Source organism: Arachis stenosperma, chromosome 9 (assembly GCF_014773155.1).
Source record: "Arachis stenosperma cultivar V10309 chromosome 9, arast.V10309.gnm1.PFL2, whole genome shotgun sequence".
Lineage (NCBI taxonomy): Eukaryota > Viridiplantae > Streptophyta > Magnoliopsida > Fabales > Fabaceae > Arachis > Arachis stenosperma.
In genome coordinates, this window is record NC_080385.1 from 85,042,665 (window position 1) to 85,063,421 (window position 20,757).

Consider the following 20,757-nt stretch of genomic DNA (forward strand, 5'->3'; position numbering starts at 1 on the left):
CCCAGCAAGCGCTTCTTTACTGTCTTTAGCTGGACTTTCACTGAGAATCACTCAAGTCTCAGTGTTGAGCATTCCTGCTCAAAATTTCCTTCAAGATAGTGCTTGATCCTCTGTCCATTAACAATGAACTTACTGTCAGAATCAATATCCTGAAGCTCAACATATCCATATGGTGACACTTTTGTAATCACATATGGACCCCTCCAACGGGATTTGAGTTTTCCTGGAAACAGTCTGAGCCTAGAGTTGAAGAGCAGAACTTTTTGTCCTGGCTCAAAGACTCTGTTTGACAATCTCTTGTCATGCCATTTCTTTGCCTTTTCCTTATAGATTTTAGCATTTTCAAAGGCATTGAGTCTGAACTCCTCTAGCTCATTTAGCTGGAGCAGTCTTTTCTCACCAGCTAACTGTGCATCTGGTGCACGAAATTGTGATCACTACAACTTCGCACAACTAACCAGCAAGTGCACTGGGTCGTCCAAGTAATACCTTACGCGAGTAAGGGTCGATCCCACGGAGATTGGTGGTATGAAGCAAGCTATGGTCATCTTGTAAATCTCAGTCAGGCAAACTCAAATGGATATGGTGATGAACGAAAATAACATAAAAGATAAAGATAGGGATACTTATGTATATCATTGGTGTAAGAGCTTCAGACAAGTGTATGAAGATGCCTTCCCTTCCGTCTCTCTGCTTTCCTACAGTCTTCATCCAATCCTTTCTTACTCCTTTCCATGGCAAGCTCGTGTAGGGTCTCACTGTTGTCAGCAGCTACCTCCCATCCGCGCAGTGAAAGCTAATGCAAAGCACTCTGTCACAGTGCCGCCAATCACCGGTTTGGTTCCCTCCCCTACCGGAATAGAATCACTCTTTTGCGTCTGTCACTAACGCCCAGTAGGTTACAGGTTTGAAGCACATCACAGTCATTCAGTCATTGAATCCTACTCAGAATACCACAGACAAGGTTTAGACCTTCCGGATTCTCTTGAATGCTGCCATCAGGTCCTGCCTATACCACGAAGATTCCGAAGAATCCAAGAGATATTCACTAAGCCTCAGATGCTTGTAGAACAAGAATGGTTGTCAGTCACCTTGTTCATGGGTGAGAATGGTGATGGGCGTCAATCATCACCTTCATCATGTTGAAGAACAAGTGATATCTTGGATAAAGAACAAGTGGAATTTGAATGGAAGAACAATAGTAATTGCATTAATACTCGAGGTACAGCAGAGCTCCACACCTTAATCTATGGTGTGTAGAAACTCCACCGTTGAAAATACATAAGAACAGTGTGATCATTGGTTTCGGCCCCTAGAGAGGGAACCAGAAGAACCAAGATCTGATCTAAGAACTAGATGTCCAAAGATGATCAAAGGATCAAAAACAATCCAAAGATGAAAATACAATAGTAAAAGGTCCTACTTATAGAAAACTAGTAGCCTAAGGTTTACAGAGATGAGTAAATGACATAAAAATCCACTTCCGGGCCCACTTGGTGTGTGCTTGGGCTGAGCAATGAAGTAATTTTCGTGTAGAGACTCTTCCTGGCGTTTAACTCCAGCTTTTATGCCAGTTTGGGCGTTTAACTCCCATTTAGGTGCCAGTTTGGGCGTTTAACGCTGGGAATTCTGAGGCCGGATTGCTACGCGGGTTTGGGCCATCAAATCTTGGGCAAAGTATGGACTATTATATATTGCTGGAAAGCCCTGGATGTCTACTTTCCAATGCCGTTGAGAGCGCGCCAATTGGGCTTCTGTAGCTCCAGAAAATCCACTTCGAGTGCAGGGAGGTCAGAATCCAACAGCATCTGCAGTCCTTTTCAGTCTCTGGATCAGATTTTTGCTCAGAACCCTCAATTTCAGCCAGAAATACCTGAAATCACAGAAAACACACAAACTCATAGTAAAGTCCAGAAAAGTGAATTTTAATTAAAAACTAATAAAAATATACTAAAAACTAACTAAAAGATACTAAAAACATACTAAAAACAATGCCAAAAAGCATACAAATTATCCGCTCATCACAACACCAAACTTAAATTGTTGCTTGTCCCCAAGCAACTGAAAATCAAATAAGATAAAAAGAAGAGAATATACTATAGACTCCAAATCATCAATGAAACATAGCTCCAAATTAGATGAGCGGGACTAGTAGCTTTTTGCCTCCAAACAGTTTTGGCATCTCACTTTATCCTCTGAGGTTCAGAATGATTGGCTTCTTTAGGAACTCAGAATCCAGATAGTGTTATTGATTCTCTTAGTTAAGTATGATGATTCTTGAACACAGCTACTTATTGAGTCTTGGCCGTGGCCCAAAGCACTCTGTCTTCCAGTATTACCACCGGATACATACATGCCACAGACACATAATTGGGTGAACCTTTTCAGATTGTGACTCAGCTTTGCTAAAGTCCCCAATTAGAGGTGTCCAGGGTTCTTAAGCACACTCTTATTGCCTTGGATCACAACTTTATTTCTTTCTTTTTCTCTTTCTTTTTCTCTTTCTCCCCTTTTTTTTCGTTTTTCTCCTTCTTTTTCTCTTTTTTTTTTTTTTTTGTATTCACTGCTTTTTCTTGCTTCAAGAATCATTTTTATGATTTTTCAGATCCTCAGTAACATGTCTCCTTTTTCATCATTCTTTCAAGAGCCAACAATTTTAACATTCATGAACCACAAATTCAAAAGACATATGCACTGTTTAAGCATACATTCAGAAAACAAAAAGTATTGCCACCACATCAAACTAATTAAGCTAGTTTTAAAGATGAATTTGAAATCCTGTACTTCTTGTTCTTTTGATTAAAAACAGTTTTCATTTAAGAAAGGTGATGGATTCATATTCACAGCTTTAAGGCATAGACACTAAGATACTAATGATCATAAGACACAAACATAGATAAACATAAGCACTAAAATTCGAAAAACAGAAGAATAAAGAACAAGGAGATTAAAGAACGGGTCCACCTTAGTGATGGCGGTTCTTCCTTCCTCTTGAAGGTCCTATGGAGTGCTTGAGCTCCTCAATGTCTCTTCCTTGTCTTTGTTGCTCCTCTCTCATGATTCTTTGATCTTCTCTAATTTCATGGAGGAGGATGGCATGTTCTTGGTGCTCCACCCTTAGTTGTCCCATGTTGGAACTTAATTCTCCTAGGGAGGTGTTCAGTTGCTCCCAATAGTCTTGTGGAGGAAAGTGCATCCCTTGAGGTATCTCAGGGATTTCTTGATGAGAGGGGTCTCTTGTTTGCTCCATCTTCTTCTTAGTGATGGGCTTGAGGTCATGCCTTCTCAGTTGGACCGGCTTTGGATGCCATAAATGGTTATGGAAAAACAAAAAGCAATGCTTTTACCACACCAAACTTAAAAGGTTTGCTCGTCCTCGAGCAAAAGAAGAAAGAAGTGAGTAGAAGAAGAAGAAATGGGGGAGATGGATGTGAGTGGTGAAGAGGTATTGAGGTGATTGGTGAATGGGTGAAGAAGAAGAGAGAGTGGTGGGGTTGGTGGGGATCCTGTGGGGTCCACAGATCCTTAGGTGTCAAGGAAAAGTCATCCCTGCACCAAATAGCATCAAAATCCACGTTTTGAGCCATTTCTGGCGTTAAACGCCGGGCTGGTGCCCATTCCTGGCGTTAAACGCCAGTCTGGTGCCCCTTTCTGGCGTTAAACGCCCAGAATGGCACCAGACTGGGCGTTAAACGCCCATCTGCTAGCCTGACTGGCGTTTAAACGCCAGCAGGTTCTTCCTCCAGGGTGTGCTGTTTTTCTTCCTGTTTTTCATTCTGTTTTTGCTTTTTCAATGGATTTTGTGACTTCTTATGATCATCAACCTACAAAAGACATAAAATAACAAAAGAAAATATATAAAATATAATCATTGGGTTGCCTCCCAACAAGCGCTTCTTTAATGTCAATAGCTTGACAGATGGCTCTCATGGAGCCTCACAAATGATCAGAGCAATGTGGGAACCTCCCAACACCAAACTTAGAGTTTGAATGTGGGGGTTCAACACCAAACTTAGAGTTTGGTTGTGGCCTCCCAACACCAAACTTAGAGTTTGACTGTGGGGGCTCTGTTTGTCTCTGATTTGGGAGAAGCTCTTCATGCTTCTTCTCCATGATGATAGAGGGATGTCCTTGGGCCTTAAACATCAAGGATTTTTCATTCACTTGAATGATCAGTTCACCTCTATCAACATCAATCACAGCCTTTGCTGTGGCTAGGAAGGGTCTGCCAAGGATGATGGATTCATCCATGCACTTCCCAGTCTCTAGGACCATGAAATCAGTAGGGATGTAATGGTCCTCAACCTTAACCAAAACATTCTCTACAAGTCCAATGGAATCTCTATGGTCTCATTTTGAGCCTCAGATTCCCATGGTTCCTTATTGGGGAACTCAGAGGAGGTTGGTACACGCCCATTGAGGCTTTCCTCAGTGGCGTCCACCTCCTCTCTTTCCTCTCCAAATTCGGCCATGGTTATGGCTTTGCACTCTCCTTTTGGATTTTCTTCTGTATCACTTGGGAGAGTACTAGGAGGGAGTTCAGTAATTTTCTTGCTCAGCTGACCCACTTGTCCGTCCAGATTTCTGATAGAGGACCTTGTTTCATTCATGAAACTTTGAGTGGTCTTTATTAGATCAGAGACCATTGTTGCTAAGTCAGAAGTACTCTGCTTAGAACTCTCTGTCTGTTGCTGAGAAGATGGTGGAAGAGGCTTGCCATTGCTAAACCTGTTTCTTCCACCATTATTGTTCTGAGCCAAAATGGCATTCAGAGTATCAATCTCAAGAACTCCTTTCTTCTAACTAGTCCCATTGTTCACAGGATTTCTTTCAGAAGTGTACATGAATTGGTTAATTGCAACCATTTCAATGAGCTCTTGAGCTTCTGTAGGCGTCTTCTTCAAATGAAGAGATCCTCCAGCAGAGCTATCCAAAGACATCTTGGATAGTTCAGAGAGACCATCATAGAAAATACCTATGATGCTCCATTCAGAAAGCATGTCAGATGGACATTTTCTGATTAATTGTTTGTATCTTTCCCAAGCTTCATAGAGGGATTCTCCATCCTTCTGTCTGAAGGTTTGGACTTCCACTCTAAGCTTACTCCATCTTTGTGGTGGAAAGAACTTTGCCAAGAAGGCATTGACTAGCTTTTCCCATGAGTCTAGACTTTCTTTAGGTTGTGAGTCCAACCAAGTCCTAGCTCTGTCTCTTACAGAAAAAGGGAATAGCATCAGTCTATGGACCTCAGGGTCTACCCCATTAGTCTTGACTGTGTCACAGATTTGCAAGAATTCAGCTAAAAACTGATGAGGATCTTCCATTGGAAGTCCATGGAACTTGCAATTCTGTTGCATTAGAGAAACTAACTGAGGCTTAAGCTCAAAGTTGTTTGCTCCAATGGCAGGGATAGAGATGCTTCTCCCATAGAAATTGGGAGTAGGTGCAGTAAAGTCACCCAGCACCTTCCTTGCATTGTTGGCATTGTTGTTGTTTTCGGCTGCCATGTCTTCTTCTTCTTTGAAGAATTCGGTCAGGTCCTTTCAGGTTCAGGGTCAGCTTCAACAAGAATGCCTTTGTCTTTGTTCCTGCTCATATGAAAGAGAATAGAACAAGAAAATATGGAATCCTCTATGTCACAGTATAGAGATTCCTTTAAGTGTCAGAGGAAAAGAAAAATGGAAGACAGAGGTAGAAAATTCGAACTCATCAAAGAAGATGGAGTTCAAATTTTGCATTAAAGAATAGTGTTAGTCCAGAAATAGAAGGATGTGAGAAGAAGGGAAGTAATTTTCGAAAATTAAGTGAAAGATTTTGAAAACATTTTTGAAAAACACTAATTGATTTTCGAAAATAAAAGTGGAAAAGAAATCAAGTGATTTTTGAAAAAGATTTTGAAATTAGAAATCAAAAAGATTTGATTGAAAACTATTTTGAAAAAGATGTGGTTAAGAAGATATGATTGGTTTTAAAAACATGTGATTGAAAAGATATGATTTGAAAACAATTTTCAAAGATATGATTTGAAAACAATTTTAAAAGATATGATTTGAAAACAATTTGAAAAGATATGATTTTAAAAATTAATGACTTGCCTAACAAGAAAAGATATGATTCAAACATAAAACCTTCCTTAACAGAAAAGGCAAAAAATGTTCAATCAAATCATTAATTGTTAGTAAGTATCTTTGAAAAAGGAAAGAAATTAATTTTGAAAACATTTGATTGAAAAGATATGATTTGAAAAAGATTTGATTTTGAAAAACTTTGAAAACTTGAAAAAAATTGATTTTGAAAACAAAATCTTCCCCCTTTGCCATCCTGGCGTTAAACGCCCAGAATGTGCACATTCTGGCGTTTAACGCCCAAACCTATACCTTTTTGGGCGTTAAACGCCCAACCAGGCACCCTGGCTGGCGTTTAAACGCCAGTCTGTCTTCTTCACTGGGCATTTTTGAATGCCCAGCTTTTTCTGTGTGATTCCTCTGCAGTATGTTCTGAATCTTCAATTCTCTGTATTATTGACTTGAAAAGACACAAATTAAAAATATTTTTGGATTTTTAATAATAGGGAAAAATTAAAATGCAACAAGAATCAAATAACAATGCATGCAAGACACCAAACTTAGCAGTTTGTACACTACTGACACTAACAAAATGAGAATGCATATAAGAAACAACAAAACACTCAAGTCAATAGAATTCAAAGATCAAAACAAAGAAATCATCAAGAACAACTTGAAGATCAATTAAGACACATGCATAAATTCAATAAGAACAGAAACATGCAATTGACACCAAACTTAAGATGAGACCCTAGACTCAAACAAGAAACATAAAATATTTTTGGTTTTTATGATTTTGTAATTTTTTTGGCTTTTTCGAAAATTAAGTGAAAAGGAAAATAAAGGTATCAAAATTCTTAATGAGAATTCCAGGAATCATGCAATGTTAGTCTAAAGCTTTAGTCTAAAGGAATTAGACATGGCCGGCTAAGCTTCAGCAGGACATTGCATTCAAGAGCTAAATTGATGATGATCAATCAGCTTTGGTGATGATAAGAACATCACCTTGAAACACTAGAATTCATTCTTAAGAACTCTGAAGAAAAATAATACCTAATCTAAGTAACAAGATGAACCGTCAGTTGTCCATACACAAGAACAATCCCCGGCAACGGCGCCAAAAACTTGGTGCACGAAATTGTGATCACTACAACTTCGCACAACTAACCAGCAAGTGCACTGGGTCGTCCAAGTAATACCTTACGCGAGTAAGGGTCGATCCCACGGAGATTGGTGGTATGAAGCAAGCTATGGTCATCTTGTAAATCTCAGTCAGGCAAACTCAAATGGATATGGTGATGAACGAAAATAACATAAAAGATAAAGATAGGGATACTTATGTATATCATTGGTGTAAGAGCTTCAGACAAGTGTATGAAGATGCCTTCCCTTCCGTCTCTCTGCTTTCCTACAGTCTTCATCCAATCCTTTCTTACTCCTTTCCATGGCAAGCTCGTGTAGGGTCTCACTGTTGTCAGCAGCTACCTCCCATCCGCGCAGTGAAAGCTAATGCAAAGCACTCTGTCACAGTGCCGCCAATCACCGGTTTGGTTCCCTCCCCTACCGGAATAGAATCACTCTTTTGCGTCTGTCACTAACGCCCAGTAGGTTACAGGTTTGAAGCACATCACAGTCATTCAGTCATTGAATCCTACTCAGAATACCACAGACAAGGTTTAGACCTTCCGGATTCTCTTGAATGCTGCCATCAGGTCCTGCCTATACCACGAAGATTCCGAAGAATCCAAGAGATATTCACTAAGCCTCAGATGCTTGTAGAACAAGAATGGTTGTCAGTCACCTTGTTCATGGGTGAGAATGGTGATGGGCGTCAATCATCACCTTCATCATGTTGAAGAACAAGTGATATCTTGGATAAAGAACAAGTGGAATTTGAATGGAAGAACAATAGTAATTGCATTAATACTCGAGGTACAGCAGAGCTCCACACCTTAATCTATGGTGTGTAGAAACTCCACCGTTGAAAATACATAAGAACAGTGTGATCATTGGTTTCGGCCCCTAGAGAGGGAACCAGAAGAACCAAGATCTGATCTAAGAACTAGATGTCCAAAGATGATCAAAGGATCAAAAACAATCCAAAGATGAAAATACAATAGTAAAAGGTCCTACTTATAGAAAACTAGTAGCCTAAGGTTTACAGAGATGAGTAAATGACATAAAAATCCACTTCCGGGCCCACTTGGTGTGTGCTTGGGCTGAGCAATGAAGTAATTTTCGTGTAGAGACTCTTCCTGGCGTTTAACTCCAGCTTTTATGCCAGTTTGGGCGTTTAACTCCCATTTAGGTGCCAGTTTGGGCGTTTAACGCTGGGAATTCTGAGGCCGGATTGCTACGCGGGTTTGGGCCATCAAATCTTGGGCAAAGTATGGACTATTATATATTGCTGGAAAGCCCTGGATGTCTACTTTCCAATGCCGTTGAGAGCGCGCCAATTGGGCTTCTGTAGCTCCAGAAAATCCACTTCGAGTGCAGGGAGGTCAGAATCCAACAGCATCTGCAGTCCTTTTCAGTCTCTGGATCAGATTTTTGCTCAGAACCCTCAATTTCAGCCAGAAAATACCTGAAATCACAGAAAAACACACAAACTCATAGTAAAATCCAGAAAAGTGAATTTTAATTAAAAACTAATAAAAATATACTAAAAACTAACTAAAAGATACTAAAAACATACTAAAAACAATGCCAAAAAGCATACAAATTATCCGCTCATCAGCATCCATGTTTAGGAATCTGGTTGCCCAGTAGGCTTTATGTTCCAGTTCCACAGGCAAATGGCAGGCCTTCCCATACACCAATTGGTATGGAGAGGTGCCTATAGGAGTCTTGAATGCTGTTCTGTATGCCCACAGAGCATCATCCAAGCTCTTTGCCCAATCCTTTCTTCGGGACATCACAGTCCGTTCTAGGATTCTTTTTAGTTCTCTGTTAGAGACCTCAGCTTGCCCATTTGTCTGTGGATGATATGGAGTTGCCACTTTATGGCTGATTCCATATCTAACCATAGCAGAGTATAGCTGTTTATTGATGAAATGAGTGCCTCCATCACTGATTAGCACTCTGGGGACGCCAAACCTGCTGAAAATGTTTTTCTGGAGGAATTTCAGCACAGTCTTGGTATCATTAGTGGGTGTAGCAATTGCTTCTACCCACTTGGATACATAGTCCACTGCCACCAGAATGTAAGTGTTTGAGTATGATGGTGGGAATGGCCCCATGAAGTCAATTCCCCATACATCAAACAGCTCTATCTCTAATATCCCTTGTTGAGGCATGGCATATCCGTGAGGCAGGTTACCAGCTCTTTGGCAACTGTCACAGTTACGCACAAACTCTCGGGAATCTTTATAGAGAGTAGGCCAGTAGAAGCCGCACTGGAGAACTTTAGTGGCTGTTCGCTCACTTCCAAAATGTCCTCCATACTGTGATCCATGGCAGTGCCATAGGATCTTTCGTGCTTCTTCTCTGGGTACACACCTGCGGATCACTCCGTCAGCACATCTCTTAAAGAGATATGGTTCATCCCAAAGGTAGTACTTGGCATCTGAAATTAGTTTCTTTCTCTGCACATGACTGTACTCTTTGGGTATGAACCTCACAGCTTTATAGTTTGCAATATCTGCAAACCATGGAGCTTCCTGAATGGCAAAGAGTTGCTCATCTGGGAAAGTCTCAGAGATCTCAGTAGAAGGGAGGGACGCCCCAACTACTGGCTCTATTCTGGACAGATGATCAACTACCTGATTCTCTGTCCCTTTTCTGTCTCTTATTTCTATATCAAACTCTTGCAGAAGCAACACCCATCTGATAAGCCTGGGTTTTGAATCCTGCTTTGTGAGTAAGTATTTAAGAGCAGCATGGTCAGTGTACACAATCACCTTTGACCCCACTAAGTAGGATCTAAACTTGTCAATGGCATAGACCACTGCAAGTAATTCTTTTTCTGTGGTTGTGTAGTTCTTCTGTGCATCATTTAGAACACGACTAGCATAATAAATGACATGCAGAAGTTTATTATGCCTCTGCCCCAACACTGCACCAATGGCATGATCACTGGCATCACACATTAGTTCAAATGGTAATGCCCAATCTGGTGCAGAGATTACTGGTGCTGTGACCAACTTAGCTTTCAGGGTCTCAAATGCCTGCAGACACTGTGTATCAAACACAAATGGTGTGTCAGCAGCTAACAGGTTACTCAGAGGTTTAGCAATTTTCGAAAAATCCTTAATAAACCTTCTGTAGAATCCTGCATGCCCCAGAAAGCTTCTGATTGCCTTAACATTGGCAGGTGGTGGTAATTTTTCAATTACCTCTACCTTTGCCTTATCCACCTCTATTCCCCTGCTTGAAATTTTGTGCCCAAGGACAATTCCTTCAGTCACCATAAAGTGACATTTCTCCCAGTTTAAAACCAGGTTAGTCTCTTGGCATCTTTTCAGGACAAGTGATAAGTGGTTAAGACAGGAGCTAAATGAGTCTCCATATACTGAAAAGTCATCCATGAAGACTTCCAGAAATTTCTCTACCATATCTGAGAAGATAGAGAGCATGCACCTCTGAAAGGTTGCAGGTGCATTGCACAGACCAAAAGGCATTCTCCTGTAGGCAAACACGCCTGAAGGGCAGGTGAATGCTGTTTTCTCTTGGTCCTGAGGGTCTACTGCAATTTGGTTGTAGCCTGAATAGCCATCCAAAAAGCAGTAGTAATCATGACCAGCTAGTCTTTCTAGCATTTGGTCTATGAATGGTAAAGGAAAATGATCCTTTCTGGTGGCTGTATTGAGTCTTCTGTAGTCAATACACATGCGCCACCCTGTGACTGTCCTTGTAGGAACCAGTTCATTTTTTCATTATGAACCACTGTCATGCCTCCCTTTTTGGGAACAACTTGGACAGGGCTCACCCAGGGGCTATCAGAGATAGGATAAATAATCCCAGCCTCTAGTAATTTAGTGACCTCTTTCTGCACCACCTCCTTCATGGCAGGATTTAGCCTCCTTTGTGGTTGAACCACTGGTTTGGCATTATCCTCCAATAGGATCTTGTGCATGCATCTGGCTGGGCTAATGCCCTTAAGATCACTTATGGACCACCCAAGAGCTGTCTTGTGTGTCCTTAGCACTTTAATTAGTGCTTCCTCTTCCTGTGAATTTAAGGCAGAGCTTATAATCACTGGAAAAGTGTCACCCTCTCCCAGAAATGCATATTTCAGGGATGATGGTAATGGTTTGAGTTCAGGCTTAGGAGGCTTATCTTCCTCCTGAGGAATTTTCGAAAATTCCATTGCCTCCTCTGGCGCTTCCTGATCAGTTTGAGCATCTTTGAAGATGTCCTCAAGCTCTGATTCTAGGCTTTCAGCCATATTGATCTCTTCTACCAGAGAGTCAATAATGTCAGCGCCCATGCAGTCCTCTGGGGTGTCTGGATGCTGCATTGCTTTTACAGCATTCAACTTGAACTCATCCTCATTGACTCTCAAGGTTACTTCTCCCTTTTGTACATCAATGAGAGTTCGTCCAGTTGCTAGGAAAGGTCTTCCTAGAATGAGAGTTGCATTTTTATGCTCCTCCATTTCCAGCACCACAAAGTCAGTTGGAAAGGCAAATGGTCCAACCTTGACAATCATGTCCTCTATTATGCCTGATGGGTGTTTAATGGAACCATCAGCAAGTTGGAGGCATATCCTGGTTGGTTTGACTTCTCCAATCAACCCAAGCTTTCTGATAGTGGATGCAGGTATTAAATTAATACTTGCTCCAAGATCACATAAGGCCACCCTGGTGTAAGTGCCTTCCAATGTGCATGGTATCAGAAAGCTTCCAGGATCTTGAAGCTTTTCTGGTAAGCTTTTTAGAATGACTGCACTGCATTCTTCAGTGAGAAACACTTTTTCAGTTTCTCTCCAATCCTTCTTATGACTTAAGATCTCTTTCATGAACTTAGCATAAGAAGGTATTTGCTCAAGTGCCTCTGCAAAAGGAATCTTTATTTCAAGAGTCCTTAAATAGTCTGCAAAGCGGGCAAATTGCTTATCCTGTTCCGCTTTGCGGAGTTTCTGAGGATAAGGCATCTTGGCTTGATATTCTTCAACCTTAGATGCTGCAGGTTTATTCCTTACAGAAATGGTTGAAGAAGCCTTGTTAGGGGAGTAATCATCAGGACCCTCAGGTGCCTGATTCTCCTTGGGCGTTTGAACGCCAGGATTGGGAGGAATTTGGGCGTTAAACGCCAGCTTTTCCCCCTTTTCTGGCGTTTGAACGCCAGAACTGGGCAAGGAATGGGCGTTTAACGCCAAGTTCCCTTCCCTTTCTGGCGTTTGAACGCCAATATTCCTCTCTGGGCTCTCAATGTCCTCAGAGGGATTTTGAACAGTGGCTTGGTCATCCTCTGTCAACTGTTCCTTAATTGACTTCTTGCTCTTTTGAGCAGTGGCTTTCAGTGTTTTCCCACTCCTCAGTTGAACTGCTTGACATTCTTCTGTTATTTGTTTAGATATTTGCTGTTTTGCTTGATTCAACTGCAGTTCTATGCTCTTGTTAGCAACCTTAGTATCATGGAGCATTTCTTTAAATTCTGCTAACTGTTCTGTCATCAGGAGCAATTGTTGATTGAGCTCATTCATCTGTTCCTGAGGATTAGGATCAGTGACTAATGCCATGGCCTCCTCCTTTGGAACAAACTCATTGCTAGAATACAAGTATTGGTTTCTAGCAACAGTGTCTATAAGCTCTTGAGCTTCTTCAATTGTCTTTCTCATGTGTATAGATCCACCAGCTGAGTGGTCTAAAGACATCTGAGCTTTTTCTGTAAGCCCATAGTAGAAAATGTCTAACTGTACCCACTCTGAAAACATTTCAGAGGGACATTTTCTTAGCATACCTCTATACCTCTCCCAGGCATCATAAAGAGATTCATTATCCTCTTGTTTAAAGCCTTGGATGTCCAGCCTTAGCTGTGTCATCCTTTTTGGAGGGTAAAAATGATTCAGGAATTTTTCTGATAACTGTTTCCATGTCTTTATGCTTGCTGTAGGTTGGTTATTTAACCACCTTTTTGCTTGATCTTTTACAGCAAATGGAAACAGTAACAGTCTGTAGACATCCTGATCTACCTCTTTATCATGTATTGTGTCAGCAATTTGTAAGAACTGTGCCAGAAACTCAGTAGGTTCTTCCTCTGGAAGACCGGAATACTGGCAATTTTGCTGCACTATGATAATGAGTTGAGGGTTTAGCTCAAAGCTGCTTGCTTTGATGGGAGGTATACAGATGCTACTCCCACATGCAGCTGTACTGGGGTTGGCATAGGACCCCAGAGTCCTTTTGGACTGGTTAATTCCACTTGAGTCCATAATAGACAAAAGGGAAATGAGAATAATTGCAAAGAGATGAATTTTGTTTATTTTTATTTTTATTTTGAAATAACCGAAAAAAAAAAATTAAAATAAAAAGAAATTTAAAATAAAAATTTCGAAAATTAAAAGGGAAATAAAATAAAATTTCGAAAATAAAAAATAAAATAAGATCAGAGCAAGTTGAGAACTGAATCAATTAGTAAAGAAAAAGATTTTGAAGACAGCAATTAAGAAGATATGATTGAAAATTTTTATGAAAAAGATTTGATTTTTAAAAAGAGGAAAGAGAAAAACACAAAAAGACACCAAACTTAAAATTTTAGAAAATCAAACACTAATATTTTCGAAAATTTTAAAGAGAAAAACACAAAGAGGACACCAAACTTAGAACTTTTAAGAATCAAAAAGGGACTAAGAACAAGAAAATTTCAAAAATTTAAAAGAAAAACAAAAAGCATGCAATTGACACCAAACTTAGAATATGAACTAGACTCAACTAAAAGACTCTAAACCACCAAAAAGAAAACAGTCCTAATCTAAGCAACAAAATGAACCGTTAGTTGTCCAAACTCGAACAATCCCCGGCAACGGCGCCAAAAACTTGGTGCACGAAATTGCAATAACACTTTTGCAATCCCGCACAACTAACCAGCAAGTGCACTGGGTCGTCCAAGTAATACCTTGCGTGAGCAAGGGTCGATCCCACGGAGATTGTCGGCTTGAAGCAAGCTATGGTTATCTTGTAAATCTTAGTTAGGAGATTAGAAAGTATCAGGATTGATTGTAAGAAGCAAAAGAACATGTAATAGTTACTTGTACTGCAGTAATGGAGAATGGGTTGAGGTTTGGAGATGCTCCATCTTCCGAATCTCTGCTTTCCTACTGTCTTCTTCATCAAACACGCATGTCTCCTTCCATGGCAAGCTCGTGTAGGGTCTCACTGTTGTCAGCAGCTACCTCCCATCCGCGCAGTGAAAGCTAATGCAGAGCACTCTGTCACAGTGCCGCCAATCACCGGTTTGGTTCCCTCCTCTACCGGAATAGAATCACTCTTTTGCGTCTGTCACTAACGCCCAGTAGATTACAGGTTTGAAGCACGTCACAGTCATTCAATCATTGAATCCTACTCAGAATACCACAGACAAGGTTTAGACCTTCCGGATTCTCTTGAATGCTGCCATCAGGTCCTGCCTATACCACGAAGACTCCGAAGAATCCAAGAGATAACTACTCAATCTAAGATAGAACAGAGGTGCTTGTCAGGCACGTGTTCATGGTTGAGAATGATGATGATTGTCACGGATCATCACATTCATCCGGATTAAGAACAAGTGTTATCTTAGAATGGAAGCAAGCATGATTGAATAGGAAACAGTAGTAATTGCATTAATCCATCAAGACACAGCAGAGCTCCTCACCCCCAACCATGGGGTTTAGAGACTCATACTGTGGAAGAAACGTGTACAATGTCTTAGAGTAGCATTCGGTGCTGATTACAATGTAAAAAGGTCCTATATGTAGTAAACTAGTCTCCTAAGGTTTACAGAAATGAGTAAATGACAGAAAAATCCTCTTCCTGGCCCACTTGGTGTGTGCTTGGGCTGAGCAATCAAGGAAATTCGTGTAGAGACCTTTTCTGGAGTTAAACGCCAGCTTTGGTGCCAGTTTGGGCGTTTAACTCCAACTTTTAATCCAGTTCCGGCGTTTAACGCTGGAATTTCTGAGGCCGGATTGCAACGCGGGTTTGGGCCATCAAATCTTGGACAAAGTATGGACTATTATATATTGCTGGAAAGCCCTGGATGTCTACTTTCCAACACCGTTGAGAGCGCGCCAATTGGGCTTCTGTAGCTCCAGAAAATCCACTTCGAGTGCAGGGAGGTCAGAATCCAACAGCATCTGCAGTCCTTTTCAGTCTCTGGATCAGATTTTTGCTCAGAACCTCCAATTTCAGTCAGAAAATACCTGAAATCACAGAAAAACACACAAACTCATAGTAAAGTCCAGAAAAGTGAATTTTAATTAAAAATTAATAAAAATATACTAAAAACTAACTAAAAGATACTAAAAACATACTAAAAACAATGCCAAAAAGTATACAAATTATCCGCTCATCAGTATGCTTCGTAACTTCAGCACTCTCATGATGCTCATGGGACTAAAATCCACCATGACTCCTCTTACGAAACTTGTATAGAATTTATCCGCCTTATCATGTCTAACTGCATTTGCATAAAACTCTCTCACCAAAGTTGCGTTTACCTTTGTAATTGGGTCGGTGAGGAGCTCCCATCGACATTTTTCCACCTTTTCTTTGATTTCTGGGCACTCAGTTCGTGTGACTTGAAAGCCTAATTCATATATGATTTCTTTGTCAGCCATCCAACCAAATTGTAGTGCATGGAAGAAGGTTCTAAATCGCTTTTCATCAAAAGGAGGCTGCTCTATGGGTTCCTTTCCTTTTCGCCTCTTGGAACTTGATGATGCCATGCAAGATGGTTGATGAGTGGTTGCGGTTCACTAGACGTGGCTAGGAGAGTGTATGAAACTTTTTGGAGGAGGATAAAGTGTGTGTATCCGAGAAAAAGAAGGGAGAGGAAAGAGAGTAAGAAGTGTGTACGGAGAGGTTGTGTGAAGAGGTTTATATAGGAATATGGCAAATGATTGAAGGGTGTGGATTGATGGTATTGTTTGATAGTGGACGGTTGGGTTTGGGTATTGAATGAGCACAAGGATCACCTCTTTTATGAGGGTCTTGGTTCGGTCTCCCAAGCTATCCAACTCCCAATGTTGCATGGCAACACTTCCAAAGATATTCCCCTTGAAGACAAGTGTGAGATTTCCTTGGTATAGTGGCCGAATCTCCCTTCCTTAATTGTCCTATCAAGTACCATCAATGTCCTTTTTGATTCCCTATACACGAAAAAAAAAGGAATGCAAATGGTTAATTGAAATTTTTGGTGGGAAAACTTCAGGTGTGAGCTAGCTAAAAAAATCTTTTTCTTTTGTTTTTAAATGGCTAAATGCTTTCCATGAATGCAAATCAATCAACCACTAGATTTCCCATGCATGCAACGTTGGTACACCAAACTTGTTAGTGATCATATGGTACAACAAGTTTGGGGAATAATTTTTCCTCATAAAGTGTGTTCAAGCCCACTTGTTGTGCCTTGAACACCAAACTTGTCATGTACTATATGCTGCATGTAAAGGGGTCTTATATTGGTCGTCAAAATTGATGTAAAACTCCATGAAATTTGCCTTATTATTACTATTAGAAATTAAAGGAAGAGGGCATAGAACATGGGTTGTCTCCCATGAAGCACTTCTTTAGCGTCATTAGCTTGACGTTTGGTCCTTGTCAAGGTGGCTGATAGTGCTTGAAATCTTCCCCCCTTGCAATGAACCTATGTCCATTGGCCTTATTGATAAGCTCCATATGCTCTAGGGACAAGATTTTGTTGATGGTGTACACTGGAGGAAGCTGGAATGGAATAGTGGGGAGGTGAGGTGGTATAGATGGGAAGTATGTAGAGACCACTTCATCTCATGGTGAGAAATCTTTTGTAGGGATTTTCTTCTTTTTCCATCCCCTTGGGACCTTTTTTCTTGTGTCTGTTGATGCCAACTTGTTCCTTGTGGTTTCCTTTTTGAGAATGGTTTTGTTGTCTATTTCATGTGATTCTAGTAGGTCTGGTTCCTTTTGGATTACACTTGGCTGTTGTTCCTTCTGATTACATTGGTTATTAACCATAGGAGTCCTTATGTGTGGTGCTTGTGCTTCCTTGTTTGGCTCCTCCATCAGCTCTTTGTTATCATGATCTGCTTCTTGTGAGAGGTTGAAAACATTGAAAGTGAGCTGATCATCATGTATTCTCAACACTAGCTCTCCTTGTTCCACATCTATGAGTGCTCTGGCTGTGGCTAAGAATGGTCTTCCCAGAATGATAGGGTAAATGGGGTTTGATAAACCACTATTTTTTGGTTTATATTATGTTTAATTGTGTGGTTTTATCGTGATCCTTACCCACTTATTCATTAAAATAGCATGCATTTAGATTTCCTTCCTGAATTCATTACATGTTTGAAAACTGCTTCCTAAAGACTTTAATTATGTACTTTTAATTCTCCTTTATCCCATTCGATGCCGTGATCTGTGTGTTGAGTGTTTCAGACTTTACAGGGCATGAATGAGTTAGAGATTGGAAAGGAAGCTAGCGAAAAATGGAAGGAACACAAGAATTTGAGGAGATAACCAGCGAGAAGTGACGCGGTCGCATGGCTCACGCGACCGCGCGAAGGAGAGCAAATCACAGTGACGCGGCCGCATGGATCGCGCGGCCGCACGGATTGGAAAAGCTCAAGCGACGCGGTAGCGTGGACGACGCGAACGCGTGGCATGGAAAAGCGCGAGTGACGCGTCCGCATGAGTGACGCGATCGCGTGACATGTGCGATCTGTATAATCTGCAAAATTCGTTGGGGGCAATGTTAGACCCTATTTCGACCCAGTTTTCGGCCCAGAACAGCAGACTAGAACCAGAGAATATGCAGAAACAAACACAACATTCATTCTACACAGTTTGGAGTTTTTAGATCTAGTTTTACTCCTCCTCTAGGTTTTCCTTCTCTAAAAACAATTGATACTTTTAGGATTTTATTTTTCTACTATTTTTGGCATTGGGATATTGAGAAGAGTCATTGCCTCATCAAGACTTCGTCACTCTAGTTCGTTTTCTTAACTTGGTTTTATTCTTCCATGTTCTTTGCTTTGTTCAATTTTATCATTTAAATATTTTTATGATTACTTAATACGAGAATTATTCCTTTCATTTTAATCCATTTTACATTCCAATAATCATGTCTTCTTTTAATTCCTTTTCATATGTTATGGATTTGTTATTTACAATGAGCGAGTAGTCCCCCTCACTTGATGGGGAGTTGATTGAAAGGAACTCTTGAGTTGGAAGGATTGAAAGAGAATTTGTAATTGGGATAATTATTAGATTGCTCTCTAGTCACTAATAGCAACTCATTTTTATTAATTGAATTGCAACTTGTGAACAGACATAGCATTCCAATTTGTTTGACTTTCCCTTACTTAGTAAAGGATAATTAAACAAACCAATCTTTAATTATCAATTACACTGAGAAAATTCCAGCAACATTAGAGATTCTAACTGATCTACTCCCAGTCAAGGCTTTTTATTTACATTATTCAATTCTATTAACTTTAAATTTTCCTGTTACAAAATTCACTTCTTTGAAAACCTCTGATTAATAAAATAGCACACTTTCTGCAACTCGTTGGGAGACAACCTGGGATTCATACTCCTAGTAATTTTTAATTTAAATTTTCTGTGACACATTTTAAATTGATAGGCAGATTTTGGTGAGTTAAGAACTATACTTACAACACAACCATTTTAATAATTTTTAATTCACCAATTTTCACCCACATCAGGGTTCTCAGCCATTTCCAGGACAACAAAGTCTGTGGGGAGGAAGTAGTTCCCAACCTTCACTAGCACATTCTCAACCACTCCTATTGCCTATTTTTGAGTTTTGTCAGCCAACTTAATGATTACATCTGTGGGTGTTAGCTCATTGATTTGAAGCTTTTTCATGAGGGATAGAGGCATTAAGTTGATGCTCGCTCCCAGGTCACAGAGTCCTTTATCAATCATTGTTTCTCCTATAGCACAGGGAATATGGAAACTCCCTGGATCCTTCCTTTTTGTGGGTGGCCCTGGTTGAATGAGAGCACTGCAATCCATATTCATCTTTATTGTTTGTCCACCTTTCAATGAACTCTTTCTGGCTAACAGCTCCTTTATATACTTTATGTAGGAAGGTAATTGCTGGAGGGCTTTAATAAATGGTATATTTACATCAAGAGATGCAAACATGTCGAGGAATCTTGAATACATTCTCCCTGCTACACCACCTTTAAGCCTTTGGGGGAAGGGTGCATATGGGTTAAGTGTCTCCTTCTTCTTCAGCTCTTCCTTGAGTGTGGGTTGAGGTGCATGGCTCCTTTCTTCCTGATTTCCCTTTTGATTTTCTTGGAGGTGTTCTACTTCATTCATACTCCTCTCATCACTTGTGGTGATCATCTTACATTCTTCCCACCTTACTTTCTTTGTTTCTCCTCTTGGGTTCTTCTCAGTATCACTGGGAAATCCATCAGTGGGTTTGGGAATTTGTTGAGATAGATACCCTACTTAGGACTCCAGTCTCTTGATGTTTTCTCCTTGGTTTTTGATATTGGCTCGCACTTCTTCCTTAAACACCTTGTTAACTTGGACTTCTCTACATATATCTTCAAGTAGAGTCTCAATTTTTGAAAGTCTATCCTCTGTTAGTGATGGTGGGTTGAGATTAGGTGGTTGAGAAGGGTGGTTAGGTGGTTGTTGATAGGATCTCTGTGAGGTATGTTGGTGAGTTGCATTGTTGTTGGAGTTGAGGTTGTGGCGTCTCTGGTTTTGACCTTGGTCTTATTGATTTCCCCAACCAAAGTTGGGGTAATTTTTCCATCTAGAGTTGTAGGTTTTGGAGTATGGGTCATGGATTTGTTTAGGTGAGTTTCCAACATAGTTAACTTGTTCCCAGTCACCTTCTTCTCCTATATTCACTCCTTCTTGAGTTGGTGATGAAGTAATGAGTGCTGCAACTTGGTTTTCCTCCACCTTCTTGGTGAGATCTGCTAGCTGCTTGGTGATCATCTTATTTTGAGCTAGCAATGCATCCATGTGGTTCAACTCCATTACTCCTCGAGTGTTACTTCTTTCAGAGGCATAGAAGTAGTCATTCTCAGCTATTGTTTCAATGACATCTATGGCTTCTTCAATGGTTTTCTTCTTGTTTAGAGAGCCCCCTGATGAATGATCTACATCCTTCTTTGACTCATAGGAAAGGCCTTCACAGAAAATGTGAAGTTGAACCCATTCATTGAACATATCTGGTGGGCATCTTCTTGTTAAGTCCTTGAACCACTCCCATGCCTCATAGAGAGTCTCACCATCTTGTTGCCTGAAAGTCTGCACCTCAGCTCTCAGCCTGTTAATTCTTTGAGGAGGATAAAATCTTGCCAAAAATTTGTTCACCACATCTTCCCAATTTGTCAAGCTCTCCTTTGGAAAGGATTTGAGCCACTTGGATGCCTTGTCCCTGAGTGAAAAAGGGAACAATAGCAGCCTATAGACATCCGGGTGGACTCCATTAGACTTCACAGTGTCATAAATTCTCAGGTAGGTGGTTAGATGTTGATTGGGGTCTTTTTGAGCACTTCCTCCAAATGAGCAGTTGTTCTGAA

The 20,757-nt window shown here is 40.5% G+C and overlaps 2 non-coding genes across 2 annotated transcripts; both read left to right on the top strand.

Annotated features, from left to right (window-relative positions):
• The first annotated feature begins 4,998 nt into the window (after positions 1-4,998).
• On the top strand, positions 4,999-5,102 carry LOC130952217 (small nucleolar RNA R71). Its single transcript, XR_009074398.1, has one exon. It is a non-coding gene; the product is annotated as a small nucleolar RNA R71 (small nucleolar RNA).
• A 15,294-nt stretch (positions 5,103-20,396) lies between these two features.
• Positions 20,397-20,503, top strand: LOC130952142 (small nucleolar RNA R71). The gene has a single exon (XR_009074323.1). It is a non-coding gene; the product is annotated as a small nucleolar RNA R71 (small nucleolar RNA).
• Positions 20,504-20,757: the final 254 nt, after the last annotated feature.